This window comes from Camellia sinensis, chromosome 11, assembly GCF_055761805.1.
Source record: "Camellia sinensis isolate YWXY chromosome 11, ASM5576180v1, whole genome shotgun sequence".
In the NCBI taxonomy this organism is placed as follows: domain Eukaryota; kingdom Viridiplantae; phylum Streptophyta; class Magnoliopsida; order Ericales; family Theaceae; genus Camellia; species Camellia sinensis.
In genome coordinates, this window is record NC_138971.1 from 55,933,618 (window position 1) to 55,960,994 (window position 27,377).

Consider the following 27,377-nt stretch of genomic DNA (forward strand, 5'->3'; position numbering starts at 1 on the left):
GTCTGTCTCAACAAGCATCAATGTATCATGTGATAAATTATTTATGAAGCTGATAATCCAATCCTACTCAATTTTATTAAATTATTATGAACCAAAAAGTCATGCAAAGTCTGCTCATGTCACCCTTTGCTTGTAAGAATTTTCTATGAGCACAATTGCTATCTATTAGTTAATAACAAGGTCAAACATGAACAAGTCTGTCTCAACAAGCATCAATGCATCACGTGATAAATTATTTATGAAGCTAATACGTATGGCTTAATATCAGCTTTAAGTTATAAGAAGCTTTGATTGATTGAAGAAGTGGGACCTAGGTTTAGTGTCCTACCCAACCCAGTTGAACAGAACAACCAGGAGCTACCTTTTCTTTTTCTTTTTTTCTTTTTTATCAAGATTCAGTTTATTGGATTAACAAAGTTTAATTATTACTAGGTGTCTGAACAAGAGCATAGTAAGCCACAGATAATAAATTACTAATCAAAAACACAAATTTGTCATTCTTTCTTACTTGCTTTTATTGTGCTCAAATTCTATATGAAGGCGATCTTTAATCCGAACTTCCATCTGCAAGGTTAAACAGTTAGAGATTGAGAAAATCCTATTGGGATTTGGCGATTGTGTTATGCTTCAGACAAACGTATACTAAAAATATATAGAATTGGAAATTAGAGTTGCTAACATTATTTATGCTTCCCCATCTAATACATAATTTCTCATGAATATGAAGCATGGCATACTGTAGATAATATAATGCTCTCTTTTTATTTTTCTTCTTCTTTTTTTTTTCCTCCCTATAATTGCATAGGCCAACACTATAAGCACCTTGATCCCAGCCATAGACTCTAGTCTACCCTTCGGAATGGCCACTGGTTAGCAAAGATCAATTAGTGCGAATGTAAAAGACATTGCAGTACCATACTAACCTTAATACTATTGTTAATATTATTTATTTATCAAAAAAAAATACTATTGTTAATATCGGGAGGTGGGCCGTAATTGCGAACCTGATGCATAAAAATTGAAATGAATAGATCAGAACAATAAATTGATAATTGATAAATTTCATGAACAGCACAACCAGTGGAGTTAGTTTGATGTTTATTACTACATTTGCATTATATTTATAGGTTCTGACAAAGTGCGTTCCTAAAAATGGGCATTTTGGTTTTAGGTCTCTACCGGTTGGAAATTCTTTGGGAATCTTATGGATGCTGGAAATTTGTCAATTTGTGGTGAAAAAATCATGGAGTTAGGTTGAAGGGCATCAGAGGTGTTAAAAAGAATTTGGTTGAGCTTGCTAAGTTTGTTTGAATGTTTTTATTTTTATATGTATTTGTTTTATGTTTCTGGGTTTTAGGAGTTATTTTTTTTTACCAACAACCTTATAATCACTCTGCTAGCTGGGGGTATATTTGTTTTGTGTTGATAGCAACAAAGTCTTCCCTGTTTCTATGGTGTACTTATATTTACACTAAATAAATTTGTTTTCTAATTTGTTTTTAAAAAGATTTATTTTCTTTTACCTTAACTATTTTTGAGACGTTCTATCTAAATAGTTGACCAAAATAGGAAAATTCATCATTTAGGAGTACTTCTCCATTTTTGATTCAATCAAATACAATTCTCAAATTTTAAGTCAATTTGATTTTTTATTCAACTAAAAAACATATGCTTGGATTTGGTGGATTGTACATTTCACAATTATGTGAGAAGGAACTCCATTTCTCCTTTTGCATTAAACTCTCTCTATTATCTAGTAAGGAAATCCATTGTATCATTTTTCTTTTAATTTTTTGGAATGAAAAATATCTGTCACTTCTTGATTTCTAGAATCTTAAATGAGTTTCAAATATTGTGCTTGCACCTAATGCTTTCATATTGAAATCATTTTATTTTTTTTACATTTTTTCTTACTAGATTGAGCAGATTGGAAAAATCAGTGTGTGTATCCTCATCTATGTTTGATGCTTATGTAGTTGGATTTATGTTGATTAGTAGCTGACTCAGTTAGATAAAAATCTGTGTTTGGATTTATGGCCTTTTTTAGTTGTGGCAGGTAACAACTGTTGTAGGATTTATTTTTCTCATGCCTTTCCCCCAGTTATCTTCCATTCCTCCGTGCCCCTAACATCATTATTCTTATCATTAGAGTTTCTTCATCATCATTATCATTGTTGTTTCGTTTCATTATTGTTTGTTATTATTTTCATGGAAGTTAAGACTACAAACTCAAGTGTTGCTAGGATAAAGCGCAAATTTGAAGCATCAGTAGCTGAATGTGGCGATGGTACTCCCTCTGTGAATGTGGGCAAAGAAATACAAAAAGAGTGGAGCTGTGCTCTTTGTCATGTCACTGTCACATGTGAGCGGCTTCTGCAGGAACATCTGAAGGGAAGGAAGCACAAGGCAAATGAGAGGGCATTACGGGAAAGCAATACAAAAGTGAACAATAATGCCAACAATTCAAATCAGTTGGTTGTGCCTGTTCCAGTCCCAAGTGGCCATATGAAGCCAAACCTAGACGGGCACCGGGATGAAAATCATGAAAAAATGAATGATATGGACAATGTGGCTAATGGAGTGCAGCAAAAACCAAACTTGGAGAAGATAAATGGTGGTCCCGAAGAGAGTGAAATGCAGGCAAATTTGGAGTCTAATTTCAAATTCTAGTGCATAATGTGTAAAGTTGGGACCGAAGTGTTGATGACCGCTCATCAGATGGGGGAAAGGAGCACATAACTTTGTTGCAAGAAAATGGTGGCGGTATCATAGCTATAAAAAACATACTAGATAAAAATCAGAGTTAGTTATTATAATCAAAACTTATAGAGGCAATGGAGTCCTACCAAAGATTATGTCAATCACTAATTTACTAATTACACCTCCCAATATCTATATATATACATTGATGGCAATGAAAGAAAGCAGCTTCCATCAGTTGATTTAATCCAAATTTATGGGATTTTTATGGCAATCCGATGCTACTATTTTGTTGTTGTGAGCCTTGATTTTCTGGATTCTCCAATTTGAAGACCTGAAGCACAAGAAAATTTTTCTTCATTTCACTCTCTTCGGCACCACCATTTATCTTCTCCAAGTTTGCTTTTTGCTGCACTCCATTAGCCACATTGTCCATATCATTCATTTTTTCATGATTTCCATCCCGGTGCCCGTCTAGGTTTGGCTTCATATGGCCACTTGGGACAGGCACAGGCACAACCAACTAATTTGAATTGTTGGCATTATTGTTCACTTTTGTATTGCTTTCCCGTAATGCCCTCTCCTTTGCCTTGTGCTTCCTTCCCTTCAGATGTTCCTGCAGAAGCCGCTCACATGTAACAGTGACATGACTGAGAGCACAACTCTACTCTTTTTGTATTTCTTTGCCCACATTCACAGAGGGAGTACCATCTCCACATTCAGCTACTGATGCTTCAAATTTGCGCTTTATCCCAGCAACACTGGAGTTTGTAGTCTTAACCTGCATGAAAATAATAACAAACAATAATGAAACGAAACAACAATGATAATGATGATGAAGAAACTCTAATGATAAGAATAATGATGTCAGGGACATGGAGGAATGGAAGATAACTGAGGGAAAGGCATGAGAAAAATAAATCCTACCACAGTTGTTACTTGCCACAACTAAAAAAGGCCATAAATCCAAACACAGATTTTTATCTAACCGAGTCAGTTACTAATCAACATAAATCCAACTACATAAATATCAAACATAGATGAGGATACACACACTGATTTTTTCAATCTGCTCAATTTAGTAAGCAAAAATGTAAAAAAGATAAAATGATTTCAATATGAAAGTATTAGGTGCAACCACAATATTTGAAACTCATTTAAGATTCTAGAAATCAAGAAGTGACAGATATTTTTCATTCCAAGAAATTAAAAGAAAAATGATACAACGGATTTCCTTACTAGATAATAGAGAGAGTTTCGTGCAAAAGGAATAATGGAGTTCCTTCTCACATAATTGTGAAATGTACAATCAACCTGTCACGCCCTCAAAATAAACCCGCTATCTATATATCATCGATATGCAATGTTTAAAGAAAACAATTTATTAAATCATTCATCAGAGTATTACTAAATAAAGCATTACATGTAACATCAAATGAAATGCCCTACAGGCTTATATCTTTCCAAACCAACACTTGGACACAAAAATATGAGTTCTAACTCAAATACACGTAAAGCCCTTGGCTTGAATGTTTACATGTACTAACAAATAAAAACAATTAATTAATGGTAGTCTTCAAAATCCAAAAGTCACATCCTCCCAAGCTAAGTCCTTGGAGGTAGCTTATCACCTGAACCTGAAAATGATGTTCCCATAAAGGGTGAGTCACAGCCCAGTAGAAAAATACTAAACCAAATATAAGCATTGAATAAAGCAATAGCATTCAATAGATGGTTAACCAAGATAATCAATTACATCATTATACAGTCTCATGACACTAATGTCTAAGACACGTTTTACTTTCCAACATTATCAATATGGCTCAGAACCTGGCCAAACTTATATCATATTCACATTCTTCCAATGTCAACAAACAAATGAGACTCAAGCTCAAATCAAAACACTTCATACTTCCAATTTGATACACATTTTAGTGTTGTATCAATAAAAACACTTCAATATAATTAAGCACACATAAAAGTGATGCTAATGGAGTCCATCCCCTATCTCCTCCCAAACAAAATCCGGTTTAGAGGTCCATCCCCTATCTTCTCCTAAACCGTGGAGTACATCCCCTATCTCCTCCCACACAAACAATGTATGTAAACACATAACATATACAACACACAATGAATACACATAATGTCTATATTAATTCAACAGTCAAAATTGATGACTTAATCAATGATTAGTTTCAGTTATCCCTAATCCACATGCAGTGTCTACATCAATCACGACTATCCTCCACTGATAGCCCAAAACAGTTATTTCTAGACTTGGAAATAAATAACTCAACAATTAAATGGACGAGTGATTTAAATTAACCAACTACCCCATTTAATCAATAAATTGCTCAACCTCATGAATTTAACTAGTTTCCCCAATGTTCTTTAAATTAAATATACAATTCAATTTATTTAAACAACTAGGGTTTTTCCCCAAAATTACCAAAATACCCCCAACCTATTAAAATGCCAGAACTTAGAACAAAACGTATACATTGGAGTAGGAAATCCCTACCTCGAAGAAAATAACCTGAATGGAGAAGACAGAGATGAAGACCCAAATTCCAATGTGCTCCAAATCACCAAACGTTCAGATTAAATGGAAGCCCTCGACTCACTCTATCTTTTTAATAAAGGATCAAAGGTAGAAACTCACTCTAAGTAGATCAATCCTAAGAGAGATGGTGTGTAGAGGGAGAGAGAACTCGTACCTAGGGTTTTGGAATATGAAAGTGGATCAAAAACTGATCTGAAACACGCTGCTACCTATTTAAACCTGACAGGCTCGCTCGAGCAAAGACTTGGTCGCTCGAGCGACCAGACACAATAAATCCTCGCTTGAGCGAATAAAATCTCGCTCGAGCCAAGAATGCAATGCTTCAGGTCTACAACCCAGAAGCACGCTCGAGCAACAGAATGCTCGCTCGAGCAAGGAACTCGAAAACATACACCTCGCTCGCTCGAGCGAAGAAAATCTCGCTCGAGCGAATAAGCACTGCCCTCAGGTCTATACTAGACGCAATCGCTCGCTCGAGCGAAGCAAAGCTGGATCGAGCCAGAAGACACAAAATACAACCCTCGCTCGAGCGACCAAGCCTTGGCTCGAGCGACCAACCCAAAAACTGGACAGCAACACTTGGTTTACGAACCCAACCAACCTGAAACAAACCTGTCCAACATATCCTATAACTCCAAATGATAAAATAAAGGACGACAACAACAATTATACAATGACAGAATAAATGGAACCTAAGTCCGGATACAATAATCAAATGGGAAAAGACCGGGGTCGCTATAACCTCCCCCCCTTAAAAGAATTTCGTCCCCGAAATTAAGCATAAGTTTTTTTTTTTTTTTAATATGACAATTCAATAGTACACAACTTGACCCAATACTGGTCATTTCATCTCTTTATCAAGAGGCATCTCACAATATATATATAAAACAACATATATTTCAACCTGCATCACTATTATGCATTATTCCTTTCAATGTTAGCAATTCCCATATCATATTCAATTGCATGATATATACACACATTCAACAATGTAATCAACATATGCAATGTTACACTAAACTTCTATAATGAAGCAAGTTTCAAGATACACCCATTTACCAAAACATACTCAATGTTTTACAACTTAAGACATATGTAAAGCTCTTAAGTTCAACAATATTACAAAATCTAAATACAAGATTACAAATCGATAAACATGTCCGGGTATTTTTTGCGGACTTCCAACTCACATTCCCAAGTGGCTTCCTCCACTTCGTGATGTTTCCACAAAACTTTGACCAAAGGGATGGTTTTGCCTCGCAAAACTTGATCCCGCCTATCCAAGACTCGAATTGGTCTCTCCTCATATGAGACATCCTCATCAACCATTAAATCGGTCCAATCCAACACATGTGATGGATCCGGCTCATACTTCTGAAGCATACTCACATGAAACATGTCATGTACTCCGGACAACTGCGGTGGCAAAGCTAAACGATAGGCAGCCTCGCCAATCCTCTCAAGGATCTCAAAAGGACCAATGAACCGAGGGGACAACTTCCCGCTCTTCCCAAACCTCATCAATCCCCATCTTGGTGATATCTTCAGAAAGACATGACCTCCCATGTCAAACACCAAAGGTCTCCTCCTACGGTCGACATAAAATTTCTAACGACTCTGTGCTGTAACAAGCCTCTTACGGATCAACTCAACTTTCTCCGTCGTTTCCCTCACCAACTCCGGGCCCAATAGAGGTGCATCACCCACCTCGGCCCAACAAACTGGAGATCTACACGGTCGACCATACAAGGCCTCAAACGGTGCCATACCGATACTAGACTGGAAACTGTTGTTGTAGGCAAACTCCACCAACGGCAAGTGCCTCTCCCACGACCCACTAAAGTCTAGAACACAACCCCGAAGCATATCCTCAAGGATCTGAATAGTGCGCTCGGACTGCCCGTCGTCTGAGGATGATAAGCCGTGCTAAAGGTCAACTTAGTGCCTAAGGCACTCTGCAAACTCTGCCACAACCTGGCAGTAAAACGAGGATCTCTATCTGAGACGATCGTCACTGGGACCCCGTGCAACCTCACTATATCTCGAATATACAAGTCGGCAAGATGATCTACCGAATCTCTCATGCGCATAGGAATGAAGTGCGCCGACTTAGTCAACCGGTCTACAACCACCCAAATAGCATCACTACCTCGCTGAGTCCTCGGAAGACCTACAACGAAGTCCATAGTGACATGTTCCCACTTCCACTCGGCAATAGGCAAGGGTTGTAACAAACCCGCTGGCCTCTGATGCTCGGCCTTCACTTGCTGACAAGTAAGGCACTTAGACACGAAAACTGCCACATTTCTCTTCATACCCCGCCATCAAAACTGTCGACCCAAATCCCGATACATCTTAGTGCCTCCCGGATGCACCGCAAGGCGTGAATGATGAAACTCTCGGAGTACTTCCTCTCGACAAGCCTCCGGCACAAACAGACGGTCTCGGTATCTCATACTCAGGTCGGGATACACCGTCAAACCCTTCTCAACCTTCCCATCAAAAATCTTCTCACGGAGGGATTCTACCTCAAGGTCACCCCTCTGAGCCTCTAACACTCGAGTCACAAGTGTAGGCTGTACAACAACAGAAAACAAGGTTGCAATCTCAACAGATTTGCCCAGAAGCAAATCAAACTCCCCAAGTGCACCCAACATCTTCCACTCCCGAATGGCTATACTAGCTATGTCACCAACAGGTTTCCTGCTAAGGGCATCGGCCACTACATTGGCCTTTCCCGGATGATAATGCAACTCAAAGTCATAATCCTCAATAAATTCCATCCACCTCCTCTGCCTCAAGTTCAAGTCTTTCTGTGTAAACAGATATTTCAGACTCTTATGATCCGAGAATACCTCGAACCTCTCACCATAAAGATAATGCCTCCAAATCTTCAAGGCAAATATCACAGCTGCTAACTCTAGATCATGCGTAGGGTAATTCTGCTCATGAGTTTTCAACTGACGTGAGCCATACGCAACCACTTTCCCTTCTTGCATCAACACACAACCCCGACCCTCTCGTGAGGCGTCACAATAGACTGCATAACCCAATCCTCTCTCTGGAATAATCAATACTGGTGCGGTGGTCAGTCTAACTTTCAATTCCTGAAACGACTTTTCACAGGTCTCACTCCATACAAATTTGACTCCCTTCCGAGTCAATCTAGTCAAAGGCGAAGCTAATCTGGAGAAATCTTTCACAAACCGGCGATAATACCCAGCTAACCCCAGAAAACTACGGATCTCAAACACATTCTTAGGCTGTGCCCAATCCTGCACTGCCTCAGTCTTGGATGCATCAACAGACACTCCTTCCCCAAAAACTACATGGCCTAAGAACTTGACCTCTTCTAGCTAGAACTCACACTTTCCAAACTTAGCATAAAGCTTATGGGCTCTAAGCAACTCAAGCACCACTCTCAAGTGTTCCTTGTGCTTCTCCTCAGAAGGTGAATAGATAAGGATATCGTCCACGAAGACGACTACAAAACGATCTAAGAATTCCCGGAAAATTCGGTTCATCAAGTCCATAAACACTGCTGGTGCATTGGTGATCCCAAATGGCATCACCAGAAACTCATAGTGGCCATACCACGTACGGAATGCCGTCTTCGGAATATCCTCCTCCCTGACTCTCAACTGATGATAACCCGATCTCAAGTCTATCTTCGAGAAACAACGGGAATCCTTCAACTGATCAAACAAATCATCTATACGAGGCATAGGGTACTTATTCTTAACCGTAGCCCGATTCAATTTCCGGTAATCTATACAAAGTCTTAAAGCACCACCTTTCTTTTTAACAAAAAGGGCCGGTGCACCCCACGGCGAAACACTAGGATGGATATAGCCCTTATCTAACAATTCCTAGAGCTGAATCTTCAACTCAACTAACTCGGCTGGGGCAAAACGATAGGGTGCCATAGAAATCGGCGCCGTGCCGGGCACTAGGTCAATAGAGAATTCAATCTCTCGATGCGGTGGCAAACCAACAAGATCCTTGGGAAAGACGTCTGAGTACTCACAAACCATCCTTGGCAACACAATCTGAGTCTCATCATCCTCACTAATCGAAAGGTTAGCAAGTAGACCACTAAGCTCACTCCGTCCTCGCGGAACATACCCCGGTGGCAACACACTACCAACCCGGTCCCCCAGAAAATGAAAACACTCTCCGCTCACGGTACAACAAGTGACCCTCTGGCGGTAGCAATCAATAACTGCCCGGTATGATGATAACCAGTCCATACCCAAAATAACATCGAAGCCCCTCATAGGCATAACTACAAAGGAAAATGGGATTCTATGATCATCAACCCCTATATCACAACCCCTAACACCTTGTTTCAAGATCAATTCACCCCCAAGAGGTGACACTACACAAATAGGAGATGCTAACTGTGCTAACTCCAACTCCAAAACAGATGCAAATGCAGCAGACACAAAGGAATGCGATGCACCCGTATCAATTAAAACACTAGCAACCGAGTTGCAAAACAAGAAGGTACCTCTCACAACTGATGGTGCCGGCACAAGATCCTGCGCGGTAACAGCGTACACGCGCCCAGACGACCTCTGATCAACCTGCTCACCCCTAGGAGCATAAGATTGCTTCACCGACTGGGACGATGAAGCCCCCTGATTGGCCCTCGAGGCCTGACCCGACTGAGCTGGCTGCTGACCCTGAATCTGCCTCAAACCAGATGCACCAGGTGTGCCACCCAACTGCGGGCAATACCTCTTCATATGCCCTGGCAAACCACACTGATAACAGGAGAGTGGCTGGCCTCTACCTTGACTCTGGCTCTGAGATCGAGCCGAAGATGATGCTGCTCTCTGCACTCCTCCCCTCTGAGGACATACTGGAGACTTGTGGCCTAGCTGGCCACACTTGAAACAGGTAATGTCTCCCTGGCTGCCTTTCCCCAAACTAGCACTCGGCACAGGAAAAGTCGATCTAGAAAAGCTACTCTGAGACTGCTGGGGATTAAAACCCTTCTGTCTCCTACCATCACTCTGACCATCCTGACTCCTCTTGGAGCCCTTCTGTCCTTCCTCCTCCTCCTGCATCATGATTTCCATGTGGGCTGCAGCATCAACCATACGCCCATAATCCCGAATCATAGTTCCCCCAACTCTCAGCTTGAGGCCACGCCTCAACTTCTTCTCAAACTCGATACAACGGCGTTCTTCAGACGCCACCAACTCAGGTGCAAACCTGGACAAGCTAGTAAATGCAGCCTCAAACTCGGCCACTGAAGAACTCGACTGCTTAAGCTGACAAAACTGGTCTCTCAGCTTCTCCCTAACTGCTGGAGATAAGAACCTCTCCTCGAAAGCATTCACAAAAGCCTCCCATGTACCTCCTATCCGACCCTCAGTGAACTTCCACCACTGACCCGGATCCCCCTTCAGCTGGAAAGATGCCAAGGTCACTTTCAACCCCTCGTCTTCGATGCCAAGCATCTCAAACGTCTTTGTTGTCTGTTCGAGCCATTCATCTGCCTTAAGCGGCTCTTTAGGATCACCCACAAATTCATCCGGATTAGACCGGAAGAACTCCCTCTTCAGAAAGGCAGGTCCACCATCCGCAACAACCACCTGAGCTTGATTCTCAGCTCTGAGAATACCTACTGACTCCCTGAATGCCCCTGCTATCTCTCGGGCTAAAGCGCCCATAGCCTGCTGGCCTACTGGCTCGGCCACATTGGCCTGGCCAATTCCCTCCTGAACTGCCGGAATCTCCTCTGGCACAGGCACCTCCTACCTACCCGGCCTACCACGCCTACCGTGTCCTCGTCCTCTTCCTGACATCCTAATAAAGGAAACAAAAACATTAGCACATTAATAAATGTGCCGAAGCTAAACACTCGGGTCCTAATGCATTGGACAACAGTAATTCATTCCACGTAAGCACATAATCACATAAGCACCTACGAATTTCATTCCTGGATGATGATAGTCCCGAAGCGTTTCTATAGTTCCGGTTGGAAGCAGCATTGATCAAGTGCCTTTCCAACAAGACTACTAGAAACTCAAGGGTCCAATCAACATTTTAGGAACTACATTCCATACCCACATAGTCACATAAACAAGTTATCATGTAAGCATATAACATTACACTAAGTCTCTATCAAGCGAGACGAACCCATTGTGATACTAATCACTTCCCACGTACCCAAAGTATTCAAACCCGGTACGCTCTGATACCAAGTTGTCACACCCTCAAAATAAACCCACTATCTATATATCATCGATATGCAATGTTTAAAGAAAACAATTTATTAAATCATTCATCAGAGTATTACTAAATAAAGCATTACATGTAACATCAAATGAAATGCCCTACAGGCTTACATCTTTCCAAGCCAACACTTGGACACAAAAATATGAGTTCTAACTCAAATACACGTAAAGCCCTAGGCTTGAATGTTTACATGTACTAACAAATAAAAACAATTAATTAATGGTAGTCTTCAAAATCCAAAAGTCACATCCTCCCAAGCTAAGTCCTTGGAGGTAGCTTATCACCTGAACCTGAAAATGATGTTCCCATAAAGGGTGAGTCACAGCCCAGTAGAAAAATACTAAACCAAATATAAGCATTGAATAAAGCAATAGCATTCAATAGATGGTTAACCAAGATAATCAATTACATCATTATACAGTCTCATGACACTAATGTCTAAGACACGTTTTACTTTCCAACATTATCAATATGGCTCAGAACCTGGCCAAACTTACAACAGTGAACTATACATATATCATATTCACATTCTTCCAATGTCAACAAACAAATGAGACTCAGCCTCAAATCAAAACACTTCATACTTCCAATTTGATACACATTTTAGTGCTGTATCAATAAAAACACTTCAATATAATTAAGCACACATAAAAGTGATGCTAATGGAGTCCATCCCCTATCTCCTCCCAAACAAAATCCGGTTTAGAGGTCCATCCCCTATCTTCCCCTAAACCATGGAGTACATCCCCTATCTCCTCCCACACAAACAATGTATGTAAACACATAATATATACAACACACAATGAATACACATAATGTCTGTATTAATTCAACAGTCAAAATTGATGACTTAATCAATGATTAGTTTCAGTTATCCCTAATCCACATGCAGTGTCTACATCAATCACGACTATCCTCCACCGATAGCCCAAAACAGTTATTTCTAGACTTGGAAATAAATAACTCAACAATTAAATGAACGAGTGATTTAAATTAACCAACTACCCCATTTAATCAATAAATTGCTCAACCTCATGAATTTAACTAGTTTCCCCAATGTTTCTTAAATTAAATATACAATTCAATTTATTTAAACAACTAGGGTTTTTCCCCAAAATTACCAAAATACCCCCAACCTATTAAAATGCCAGAACTTAGAACAAAACATATACATTGGAGTAGGAAATCCCTACCTCGAAGAAAATAACCCGAATGGAGAAGACAGAGATGAAGACCCAAATTCCAATGTGCTCCAAATCACCAAACGTTCAGATTGAATAGAAGCCCTCGACTCACTCTATCTTTTTAATAAAGGATCTAAGGTAGAAACTCACTCTAAGTAGATCAATCCTAAGAGAGATGGTGTGTAGAGGGAGAGAGAACTCGTACCTAGGGTTTTGGAATCTGAAAGTGGATCAAAAACTGATCTGAAACACGCTGCTGCCTATTTAAACCTGATAGGCTCGCTCGAGCGAAGACTTGGTCGCTCGAGCGACCAGACACAATAAATCCTCACTCAAGTGAATAAAATCTCGCTCGAGCCAAGAATGCAATGCTTCAGGTCTGCAACCCAGAAGCACGCTCGAGCGACAGAATGCTCGCTCGAGCAAGGAACTCGAAAACATACACCTCGCTCGCTCGAGCGAAGCACTGCCCTCAGGTCTATACTAGACGCAATCGCTCGCTCGAGTGAAGCAAAACTGGATCGAGCCAGAAGACACAAAATACAACCCTCGCTCAAGCGACCAAGCCCTGGCTCGAGCGACCAACCCAAAAACTGGATAGCAATACTTGGTTTACGAACCCAACCAACCTGAAACAAACCTGTCCAACACATCCTATAACTCCAAATGAGAAAATAAAGGACGACAACAACAATTATACAATGACAGAATAAACGGAACCAAAGTCCGGATACAATAATCAAATGGGAAAAGACCGGGGTCGCTATACAACCAAATCCAAGTATATGTTTTTTAGTTGAATAAAAAATCAAATTGACTTAAAATTTGAGAATTGTATTTGATTGAATAAAAAATGGAGAAGAACTCCTAAATGATGAATTTTCCTATTTTGGTCAAATATTCAGATAGAAGGTCTCAAAAATAGTTAAGGTAAAAGAAAATAAATCTTTTTAAAAAAAATTAGAAAACAAATTTATTTAGAGTAAATATAAGTACACCATAGAAACAGGGAAGCCTTTGTTGCTATCAACGCAAAACAAATAAAACCCCAGCTAGTAGAGTGATTATAAGGTTGTTGGTAAAAAAAGCAACTCCCAAAAACGTAAAACAAATACATATAAAAATAAAAACATTCAAACAAACTCAGCAAGCTCAACCAAATTCTTTTTAGCATCTCTGATACCCTTCAACCTGACTCCATGTTCCACCTTCTGCATGTCGACACCGTGGTGTTTGATAAACAAGAAAGCTGATTGTTACAGCTAAGTGATGAGTGTTGCATTGCTAACAGCTGTGAATGATGGTGATCATGATCATCTCTGGGCACTATTGGATCCCAAAACTTGTACTTGGACAATTCTTTCATAGTGTAGATCATGTGATTTAAAACTCTGGATAAATGCATAATCAGATGGCAAAAATTTGCCATCTTTCATAGTGTAGATCATGTTGATAAATGAATCTTATGATTTGGATAATTTTTTTGATCTGTATGTTTGAGGTTGTTATCAGCTTGATATGATAGAAGTTAAGAATGAAAGTTAGTATGCAGGTTGTTTGGTGTATGGATATTGGATTTTTTTGGCTTACTTTATAGTTGTTGCTTCTTCTTGGTTTGTTAACAATTGCATTTTATAAGCTATTGTCTACATACTGTTAGGCAATGTTATATTCCTGTATATATATATATATATTACATATTAAAAACAATCTTCTACGGCCAATAAAATTATGTCATGAAACGTGTAATGATTTATGACATACAAGAAAAAGCCGTAAAAGATTATATATGGCATACAAAGTATGTCATAAATATATTAAAAATGACATTCTACGACATATAAAATTATGTCGTGAAAAGTGTGATGATTTATGACATCCAAGAAAATGCCGTAAAATATTATATACGGCATGCAAAGTATGCCATAAATATATTAAAAATGACATTCTACGGCATACAAAATTATGTCGTGAAAAGTGTGATGATTTATGACATGCAAGAAAATGCCGTAAAATATTATATACAGCATACAAAGTATGTCATAAATATATTAAAAATAACTTTCTACGACATGCAAAATTATGCCGTCAAAAGTATGATGATTTATGACATGCAAGAAAATGCCATAAAATATTATATACGGCATACAAAGTATGCCATAAATATATTAAAAATGACATTCTATGGCATACAAAATTATGTCGTGAAAAGTGTGATGATTTATGACATGCAAGAAAATGCCGTAAAATATTATATACGGCATACAAAGTATGTCATAAATATATTAAAAATAACTTTCTACGACATGCAAAATTATGCCATGAAAAGTCTGATGATTTATGACATGACAAAAATTTCGTAAAAAATTATATACGACATACAAAGTATGTCATTAATATTTAATTTATTACTTTTTACAACTTTACCTGCATGCCGTAAATGATGCTCAACTTTCCACAGCATGTCATATAACGGCATTTGTGTGCATCCCGTGGAAGAATTTCTACTACATGCATTGCAAGCCGTAAATATTCAATTTTGTTGTAGTGGATGCCTCCTCCTCGGCTGCCCTGGGCTCCATCATCTACTGTATTGGCGGTCGTCATTTTTGAAACTGTGGCGATGATGATGGTCGCACTCGCCAAGTCCAATATTTTGATGTTAATCGTCCCACAGAAGGCTGGAAGGAAGCTTCTCCCAAGATTAATCCCAGATCAGAAGCTAAAGTTGTCACTCTCCATGGCAAGTTATACGTCTTTGGTGGCGGCTTGGATTGTGGTGGTGATTAGGCTGAGGTTTGAGCCAAGTGGGCCTGATGATGATGGGGGTGGTTAGGGGGGTCAATGGACAGCTCTACCTTCACCCCTATCTCTTCCTACTTATGGTTATGGTTGTTTATTTGCTGTAGCTCGTAAAGCTTCCAACAAGATTGTGGTGGGATTACAGCACTCTATTGTTGCTTATGAGTATGATGTTGCACATAATTGCTGGTTAGATTTCAAGTTTAATCCTTCTCTGTTCACGTTAAGCCAACCAGTAGTAGTTGGCAATATGTTATACTGCGTCGATCATGAGCTAAATGCATACAATCTCAACAACAAAATGCTCTTCTCAAGACCCATAGAAGATCTGCAGATTGATCACCATCTCAGGTGTGGTGATTTTCTTTTTACATCATCCTTGCTTCATCTAGCTGAAGGTCATTTCTGTTTGCTTTGGGTCTTCCCCGTCGGCTCACTATCTTGCCTTCATTGCACCATACTGCAAGTCGCTAAAGGCACCGATATAAATAGCAAAGGTTGTCTCAGCACTTCTGTTTTGTCCTTGACGACCTGCTGCTGTAATGCTGTAAGTATATCATTCGTTTCTTAGCCTATGGATTATTTCATAGAATGTAGCTTACGTTATCATGTAACTTTGATGATTTCTAAATCTGATGCTTAGATTATGTAACATCTTTCACGTATCCTCTAATTATAAGCCTTATTTTCTCTGACTGGATCAAACAACGGTCATTTACAATAAATTCAACTGCACACACATAACATACATCATTTGTACATGTGTTTGTATGTAAGTGGATGCAAATTTTAGGAATCTGATGCTTAGATTATGTGATCTTTGGTCATTCAAGCATATTGAAATTGTTATCTTTTCTCAAAATGTAGCATGATTTGTCTTAGGAGGTTAAAATATTGTTAATGATGCCTAACGACACTACAACAAAACTAACTATTCACGACATCATGTTTACGACATGCATTAAATGCATGTCGTAGTTAGTACATTCTACGGCATTTTTTTTTTTTGCAAGCCGTTAATGTTTTGTCAATAACAGCATACGTACCATGTAAGTCGTTGATTCATATATTTTTAGCATGCAAAAGTATGCCGTAAAAAATGTATGTTTTTACAACTTACAAAAATATGCCGTAAAATATTTGCACTTAAGACGACATACATTTTATGTTATAAAATATTATAACTTTACACGGCATGCATTAACATGTTGTGAAAACTTTTGCAAAAACAAAAAAATTCAATTCAAAATTTTTTTATGGCATGCAAAAGTATGCCGTAAAAAATGTATATTTTCACGGCATATAAAAATATGTCATAAAATATTTATACTTAAGACAACATACATTTCATGTCGTAAAATATTATAACTTTATATGGCATGCATTAGCATATCGTGAAAACTTTTATTAAAAAAAAAATTCAATCCAATTTTTTTTTTTTTTGATTTAAAAAAACTAACAATTTCCAACCAAGCTTCTCACCTTACATTTTCCTAATTGAGGACAACGTAAAAAACGTTATTTTATAATTTAGTGTCTCTATTAAGGGATAATTGCACCCAATGGGATTTTGAGAAAAAAAATTATATATTCATGAAAAAGTTTATAATTTTAATAATTAATATTTGTATGGTTTCTCATTAATTTGTAATTATTTTTTTTTAAAATTACCTTGATTTGATATTTTTCCTTCTTTTAATAATTTATTTATTTTTTACTTTTTAGATGTGCCTAATCTGAATACAATTAAAAAATAAAATAAAATATAATATATATGAAATGTATTAAATTATATATATTTTTTTGAATTTAGTGACTTTTTAAAAAAAATTAAAAAATATTTTTCTTTTAAGTATATGTAAATTATTTGAAGTTAAAAAGTAAAAAAAAAAAATTATTTAAAATATTTAAAAACTTACTCATAACATTGCCCCGTTACTCTCTCACTCACTCTCTGGGTCTCGATCTCTCTCTCTCTCTCTCTCTCTCTCTCTCTCTCTCTCTCTCTCAGCCCTCTCTAAACCCTAATCTCTCTCAACCAATCGAATCAACCTTCTTCAGCCCCGTTTGATCTAATCTCAGAGCGATTGGTGATTCATCTCAGATCCAATCTCGAAGCGATTGGCAATTTCGATTTTGAGATTTCGAAGCTCCACCGCCTACACCATCTACACCAGCGAGGGGAGCGAGCACCATCGTCTACTAAGGTGAGCACTACCGTCTCTCTCTCTCTCTCTCTCTCTCATTCTTCGATTTTGGCTATCAATTCCAAAATGTAAGGCGATTTTCATATTCTATTTTTTGTTTTGATAGATTTTATTGCGGTTTTTCTGAAAATTTGCTACACTTATCAGTGATTTATGGTGAAATCACAACTTCTTTGCTCTTTATTTTCTCACTGTTGCTTACTGTGTCTTTTCTTGATTTCAAATTGCATCAATCTCCCAAGTTTAGGATTCATAGATATCTCTTTTAGTCCGTATGAGAAATTTATTTTATTTGATTCAATAATCATCAGTCTTCGAAGCTCTTTGTTTTGATATCTCGCAATCGATGGCTTTATTAGAATGTATAAAGCATTTGATTCAGTTGGGATGGGTTGAATCTTATGCCGGTGATTTGATTGCATATCTTGTGATGGATTATTCATACATGATTTTTTTTTTTAAAAAAAAGCTTTGACTCAATTAGAGGCTTAGATGGATGAATTAAGTGTAGAGTTTGTTGCTGATGGAGACAGATGGAAACAGCTATGGCTGGTTCAAGTTGAAGGAATGATTAATTGTGATAACAATGAAACTGTTTCTGAATTATGTCCCAGATTAGATGTTGATGGCTTTAGAAAATAAACGACTTTTAGGAAGTGAGACAATTACCTTTTTTAAGTGCTGATAGACACAAGAGTTTATAATATATGAGAGCAACAAAGCTATTTTAGAAAATGACTTTTGGGAAGCATGACAATTATGAGTCATTTAGCTGAGCTTTATTATTGCTAACCAATCAGGAAACAATGTCTTTTAGGGACTTGAGACCAGGTTCACTAATAAATTACTTGTCATTGATATCAAACAACTATGACTTTTCTATAATAAATCAACTTATATGTATCTTTGATTATCTCCCACAAATGTATGAACTTGTGGTTGAGTGGTTGTAATATTGTGTGCAAAACTGGAAGATTGGTGGTAGGTGGTCTAGTTATTAGGTGCATTTGTTGTACACCAAAGTGTACATAAATTTTGTTTCTATTTTGGGTGACTTCTTTTCATTATCCTTTGGCACCGATATGGAAGTAGCTCTCATGACATTGATTGCATGACAGGCATACTCTCTCATAGTTGAGCACATCATCAACTAGCAAATTACAGTGTTAATGAGTAAATGATCTACCTACTATATTTATTGTATCAGTCATGACCTTATATGTGCCCACTATAAATTTATTAGAAATTTTTATAGATTTTTTTATTTTATTTTTATGTATCATAAGAACTCCATCTATTTAACTTTGTAAAAAAGTCACAATGCATAAAGTATGAGTGTCACGCATTATTTTGAGTTTGTTTCTTATTATTTTCCCTTTTTCTGTCTTTCTTTTGAGGAACATTTCATTCTCTCTTCTAATAGTGTTTCTTCACTAATTTACGTGGAATAATTTTCTCCTCTGTTTATTTATTTATTTATCTTTTACAAGGTAAAGTGTGAACATGTTTGAGTCCTAGAATGAGCTCCTACTTTTTAAGGGATTTATAGGCAGCAACTTGGCTAGATTCAGTCATGTAAATATTAAGTCCGTGTGTTTACCATTATGCTTCAAAGGACACTGTAATGCAAGATAGTGATCATATAAATTTGCTTCCATTTAGCGCTTGTTGATGTTGAAATTATTTTAATGTCATGTTCAATGACCCCAAATATACCTAATACCTAAAGGCAACAAACAAATTAATCCTATTAAACAGAAAAATTATTAGTTTAACACCATAGCAGGTTCTTAATGTCCGAATTCCCTGTATCATATCCAAGAGATTACCTGGGTCAAATTAACCCTTAATGTCAAAATTAAATACATCCTCTTTGCCGTGTACAATCTCCAGTACACGTGTAGTGACCTTTGGAGGAGGATGAATAGTTGAATTCCCAAACACAATAGCTACCCCCTTTCCATAAAGGTACTTTAGCATTTGGTGGAGGGTGGAAGAGACAACTTTCACTTGGTGCAGCCAGGGTCGCCCAAGTAGTAAGTTGAAAGTGGCTGGAACATCCAGGACGTGGAACTCAATATCCAGTTAAGCCGGCCCAACTTGAACTCTGATTTGTACTGTTCCCATCACCTCTCTGCTCGTATTGTCATACGCCCGGATCACTTGGGCCTTAGGTACAAAATCTGATTGTCTCAGGTCAATAGCGTAAGCCATGCGACAAGGACAGACGTTGATTGCTGACCCGATGTTGACCAATACCACCCGTACCCACTTTTCTCTTCACTCAACTGATATGTACAAAGGTTTGTTGTGCACAGAGCCTTCCAGCAGCAATTCCTTGTCCGAGAAGGTTAAGGTTGTCGTAGAACCTCCCGAGAAGACCAATCCCACCAATTGTTCCAGGGCAGTGTCGATGGACAACTTAGCTTTATCCATCTCCGACAATACAGCCTGTCTGTGTTCTCGAGAAGCCATGAGCAGACCCCAGATAAATATATTAGCTTAAATCTTCTTCAACTGTTTCAGGATAGCTTCTTCTTCCAACTATTTTTCCTTTTGCTTTGCAGTTTCCTTATCTTTCCCAGATGCTTCGGGTTGGTCCAAATGCGGTGGTTTGAAATATCGGCCACTTCTCGTCATATGGTCAACTTCCTCCGCATACCAAGTGTTGTCAAAAAGGTCTTCACCCCAATCCTCATCAGTATGAGCCAAGTGTAGATCGTCGTCACCCCACCAGATTCCTTCGGTAGCCGACAAGCAGTTGTCCAGCTCTATTCTGATCATTCTTTTATCAAAAACATCTCCCGCAGGGTGTTGGGCTTTTCCAACTTTCCGGTTGTTCTCACCCCTTTCTTGCTCAAACCGCTTCAGTGCTGCTTCTTACTCTGTATCTGCAGTACTCACGGCACCCAGCTCTTGAGCTAAATTCTTAATACCGGTGCTCTCCAGCAATTTTCCCTTGCCTTCGGCCATTCTGGCCATTGTCGTGGTTCCCACTTTCTATTCCTCTACCTTGAGTTCAGTCTCTTCTTCTCTGTCAGGCTCGTCACTGAGCCATCCAGAATTGTCTGTCGACTCGTTCAGATCGAACCAATCGATATGCACATCCCCTTGATCTTGCTCATCAAAGAACTGCAAATTGTCTATGTCTTCCAGCCAGATCATCTAACCCTTGGCTTGGGCCATCCTCTTGAACTACACTGACTTCCATCCCAATCAGCAGCACCATTTCTAGCTTGGCTTGATCGATTGGCACAATATAGCAGCCCAGGTTGTATACCCCTTCAAATAAGTCCTCAAAGCCCTCAGGCAACGGACTGATATTCTCCTCCTAGGCCAACCTCTCTCCTTCAACCACTGTCACGACCACAAGTTTAGGTCGGAGTGTAGACGTATTCATCATGGACAAGTCCGTGCTCTCAAGTATGAACAACGCCGGTTTAGGTAGGTAGGAAAAGGTGATATATATATATATATATATGTATTGGGGTCATAAGGCATAGCCAATGTATGGATGAGGTTTCTATGCCGAGGTGGAGGGACTTGATTATATGGTGGGAGAGGATTTGTGGTGACATTTGGCTTTTGAGGAGGTGTTATCACTTTGTTATCTATGAAATCTTGAATCTCATGACGCAGCCTATAGCATTAATCAGTGTCATGACCGTGACGCTGGTGAAAAGCACAGTATTTTGCTAGGTTGTGCTTAGGGGGGAGAGGATCGGGTAGAGGGCAAGGCTCTAGTGGCTTAAGATGCCCCTTTTTTATCAACACGACCATGGCCTTGGATAAGGACATGTATAATGGGGTGAAGACCCTTTGGTTTCGGGCTTGGTTAGTTGAGGTTTGAGAAGTTGTGTTGGATGTACTGGCGAAGGGATTGGCGGTCTTGGGCGTGATAGTGACCATGCTCACATCAGATGGCCGTTCAATTGTGCTTCCACTTGTGGTCGCATTGGAACTACGGGAAAAAGGCCTCTTGGCCTACTCCTTCTCATCGGTGATCAAACCCTGTTTCATTGTATCCTTAATCTGAACCCCTTTTTCGTAGAGCTCAGTAAATGTAAACAGTGGCAAGACAATCGTCTTCTGCAGTAATTTCCTTTGCAGATTACGAACTACCATCCGTATTTGGTCTTTCTCAGATGGCATGGTTGTCATCATCGATGCCTTGGCCCCTCATCTTGTTATGAAGTTTGAGAAGCCTTCCTTTGGCTCTTGACGAGTTGCTTTGAGATCACGGGTCATGACCTTAATCTGGGTGTTGTAGGAGTATTGTGCAATAAGAGCCTCAGCCATCTCCTTCCAACTGTGCTTTACTGAATCTTCTAACTTTGCGTACCATATAACTGTTATACCTGACAAGGTCCAGCCGAAAAGCGACAGCTTCTGAAGTCTAGTAAGGCCCATTGGCCACAGGATGTCTGAGAATAGCCTCAAATGGACCATAGGATCCCCAGAACCATCAAACCAGTCTATGTGTGGCATCTTGAATCTGTCTGGCAAAGTCACTGCTGAGTCAGTATAACCATCCTCGATATCAAGGATTGAATTCACATCCTGTGCTCGTGTGAGAAGCTTTTCTAGCTTGCTGACTTTTAGTGCCGTAGGGTTGACCTCAAATTCGAAAGGAGCCACCATTTGATAGACTGGTGCCTTGGAGGTTTGGGGTGGGATTGAATCTACTAGAATGCCCACATTCTTTTGGACATTAGCAGTGGGAGCAGTAGCTCCGGGTACTAGGATGTTTATAGGAGGTGGTTGGGATGCAGAAGCTATTGCCAGTTGTGGTTACTATTGCTGTAGTCTATTAATCACTTCGGCCTGCTGGGCTGTAACTTCCGCTTGGCGGGCAGTATCTAGCTGCATAGTTTTAATGGTTTGCTGGAGATGACGGAGCAAGTCTTCCATGCTACCCGGGGGATGTTGAGCCATCAGAACTGGCAAGTAATCTCTTACTGGAGTAGAAGTAGAAGACTGAGCCTGACTGAGTGCAGGTGAAGTAAAGGGTGATTGTTGGATTGGTGAATTATGTCGAACCCTCCTTCGTCTAGTAACCGGTGGGAGTGAAGCAAACACAGGTTGTCCCCTGACAAGATTCACGGATCTATAAAGTCGTCTTACACAGGTCCAAAGTGCTTGGGAGGTAACAGGACTGTCCAAAGAAATTATGTTATACTACCTTGCAAAAAGAAATTATGGAAACAGGAAAACAAAAATCAGAAACCACACAACCCCTTAGCTCAGATTTTAATCAATGCACAGATGTAATCAAAAGTTATAGGACCATGCTCAACACTAGATTCTACCTCTCCAAAATTGATACTCAGACTTGCAACTAATACGCACGTTCCTGTAGAGTTTTACTCTAAAAGCACATATCAAGCAAGTGAGAGCCAAAACACCCCTATGATGGGGTAGGGTCACCCTGTCCTAGTTTCATCAGGAACTAGGGTTCATTGTTCAAGCAAAGTGGTTTCACACAATTCCAATATTCGGGTAAGCATCCTGTCCTAATTTGGAACAGTCTCTATGATTTTCGATGTGCAACTAGGTCGATTGGTCAAAAAGGGTACCTCGGCAAGACTACCTGATATACCTCTCACACCTAACACCAAGAAGTGAAAAGAGGATCAAACGGTACAGCGGTAGTCTAGATTCAAGGGTTGTGTTTCCATCGTGGCCGAGCCTGCAGCCGGTCAGCCTTGTGGCAAGCTTTTCCAAGCGAGCCTCCAGCAAACCATTCAGGAATAGCAGATGGAAAACACTATGACTTTAGGCGCACCAATGCAAATGCAAAGAAACACATAAGTGTAGATAAAAAGTCATATCATGAGTTCGAGTCAAGTTCTTTAATTCTCCAGTAGAGTCACCAGAAACTGTAGCTTGACTTTTTCGTGCTTCCTTTCGGAAGGTTCAAAAGAAGCCCTATAGTTCAGACTCCCGCAGTTCTGAATCTAATTTCACAAGTGCAATGTGAAATTGATAATCATCAAAGAGTCCAAATCCGACAAATCGTTTGGAAAATTGATTTTAGGATAAAAAAAAATGTCAAAATTGGACTGCTTTTCCAAATACAGAGTCGCCACCTAAATATTTTATTTTTGGGGAACTTAGGAACCCATGACTCGTGCCAAAGGCCACGTGTCCGTCATCACCAAAGTTGCCTCGGCTCAGGAACTTGGGTACGAGAGGGGAAGGTCATGAATTGAACACCCTCGCTCGCCCGATCAAAGATCGCCCTCTACTAATCATGATATGATCTTTATCAACATTATGTGCTCTTGTTCCAGTTATTAAGTTGACACTACTATGTGATGCGCACACATACAAGAATAGACGAGTTTGCTCAAGTTGAAATAATTCAATTTCATGTTTGCTTTTCGAAAAGGGTTTGATTTTGCCACCTCAAGTGGACTTAAAGTTTGCGAATTTGCCACCATACAAAGTGGGCTAAAAACTACAAATTTGCCACTGGACATAGTGGGCTTAAAACGCACATTCGTTGAATCATTCTAATTCAAGCAGCAAGCCGTCATCCACAGGCATTCAAAAATTTTATCAAGTAAGCATTTAGCCTCGTGGCAAGCATGCTAGTCATTGCAATCACTTACACTCATGCAAGTATGCTAAGGCACAAAAAACTCACCTAGTACTCCAAGCTAAGAAGATATGAGTTAGAAAAAAAAAATATGCATGATTTCAAGCTATATAAGATGTCTAATGCAACACATGTAAAGAATGCAATTAATAGGCTCGTCTACTAATATGGCATATGAATTGACTTTGATAACATGTGGTCTAAGCACGTCCTCAAAGAATTATTGAAATGACAATGCAATTTGAATGATGCACCGAGCCTCGGTACATGCAAGACAAGATGAATGGATGCAAGTATAAGGTATGCTAATCGACATATGCCCCCAATCTAACCATCAAAAGCGATTAAATAAAAGGGAGAAAGGCGTGGGATTGGAAGACATACATATTATTACATTACCCTCTCGCGAAGGAGAGTCCGAATGAAATAACCAAAGCTAACTAACAACTAATTAGAGCTAAGCTAATTATTACAAACCGAATAAATAGCTAAACTACTTTAACTGATTATTACACCCCTTTCATAAGATAAGCTAGCTATCTAAGCTAATTTTAATATACAACAATTGAATAATTTAACTAGACAAATCTGATTAAATTTACAACATGCACTAATTAGTTACAACTAACTAATTACAACAAGTAAATGACTTATGCTAATTAAGCTAATTAACTAGCTAACTAGTCCCAGGAAGTGGAGGCGTCCCCATGCATGCTCGTTTTTCACCTGGAAAAAAAAAAAAACTGTTATCTGCCCTCGACCGCCTCTGTTTGCACAACCTTTGCACTGTTTCCTCTTCCAGATCAAATTTGCCATGCTTCACAAGTATTCTGCCTAAAGTTCATTGGTGACCGGTAGGCTAGAAGTGGTGGCTGGCTAGCCACCTTTGAGGGGTTGCCGTCCAACACTGGGGGGTTGCCGTCCAGTAACAGTGGTCGGTCGGCCACTGGTGATGCTCAATTCCATGCTGCAACAAAGAGCAAACAGGGCAAAGAGAGGGTATTCTCACAAGTTCTTTGTACTGCGTATCCCTCCTTATCATCAAAACATCTCAAATGAGAAATACACTTAGTTCCAAAACCATCAATCAAGCAATTTCATTGCATGATGGCCAAAGAACCAAATTATACACTTTCAATAAATGCACAAACATGACCAACAAGACCATCACCCTATCATACATGATTAAGGGAAATAGAGACCTTGGAAACTTGGCACACTTCATCACTTTAAGTATGAAATGCCCCAATTTTTCTTGTGTTCAATTTACGTTCGATTGAACACATGCAACACATACAAATGCTTACCTTGCACAATTTTACTTGTCACCTTTATTTTCTCATTTTAATTACCAACCATTACTTAATCAATTGAGTCCATTGGCGAGAATTCTCTAAAGTGAAAGAAGTGTCAACCAAGGGGTGGTTTAAGGCATGAGAGAAGTTTCATGTCGTTGGTAATGAACCCTTAAAAGAGGATTAAACCATTAAGCATGAGTTTCAATCTCAAGCTTAAAGAATCCCAAGTTTGAAACAACCTTCAAAACAAATAAAGAGTGAAGAAATGAGAGAGATTGCAGAGATTTATAAGTGCTGAAAACAAAGTGAGGAAAGCACTAAAACATGCAATCAACTCAAACAAGTGGTGCCTAAAGGCCTAAAACACCAAACTTGTGAGGACTATTTACACTACAACCATGCAAAACAAGACTCAAATGCACTAAACAGTTAAAAGTAGAGTTAAAGCTGCCCAAAATAAAGCCTAAAACATGCTGGAATTTAGCTACAAAAGGCTAGAAAATTAAGCTAACACATGGCACCAACTAGGCTAGCAAACAAGACATAAGGAGGGGAGGCTAACCCCTCCAATTTTGGCCTTCAAAACTTGATTTTTACCACTGAAAATACTCTGAATTTCAGTGTTCAAAGGCCCAAAAAAAGATGATTTGAAAATGGGAAACAAAGGTGGAAAAGCCTTGGAAGCAAGGAATAAAGAAGGATGAGACACCCTTCTAACCTTGAGTGGCCTAAGACACCAATTTTAGCCCAATAAAACAGAGATTTTTACAGCACAAAATCACCCCAAAAATAGTGGAAAAAAATAGGAAAACAAGTGTATTAAAACAAGTTTAAAGACAAGTGTTATACCTCTTGAAGCCAAGCACACTTTTAGGCACAAATACAAGTCAAAACCACATTCTAAAGCTCCAAGAAGGCTTCAAGGGACCTCAGCTCAAAGGTGATCAAGTTTGGTTAAGGAAGTGTATGCAAAAGTGTAGGATTTGTGAGCAAATGTGTACAAAATTGCAATAGAGAGAGAGAGAGAGAGATATTGGTTCCAAAATTTCTAACCCTCAAAAATGGGGGAGGACACCCCATATTTATAGAAAAACATGCATTTGGCTAAGTTAAATCAATCCATACACGTGTATGGTGATCAAGCCCATTGTGCCAACAACTGGAACAACTATCAAGAAAATATCTGGAGAAAAAGGCATCAGTGACCGGCAGGCCACCAATGATGGCCAGCAGGCCACACCATTGGCCGACAAGGCATAGTGGTGGCCGACAAGGCACACAAGGTGGCCAGCAAGGCACCATAGGTGGCTGGCTGATCCCAAGGTGCTGAGGTTTGAAGCACTGGAGTTTTGAGTTTGAAATACTAAGATTTTGGTCCAAAACGAGGCACAAAACGGACAAGCTTTCAGGGTCAAAGGCAAGGCACTCCACCGAGGACTTCAAGCACTCAAGACGAACACATTCAATCACAATCTTCGAGTGCACAAGCGATGATGTCCAAGTCTCGAGGACGGTCAAAAATGAGGTGTCTACAGTAGGCAACCTCAGTTCAACCAACTCCATTTGCATCTTGTTTGTTTGCCCAAGTCTTATGGCCTTGTCAATAGGGTCGTCTTCAAGATTCGACATTCACTCACATTAGGAAATGACTTTAAGCTCTGTCAAAGAGAGGCAACTATAGACATCCCATTTTGACCTGCCCTAAGACTTGGGTGCTTCATTTTTGATCACCCAATGATGAAAATAAGAACGTGATTCTCACTACATTCTCAG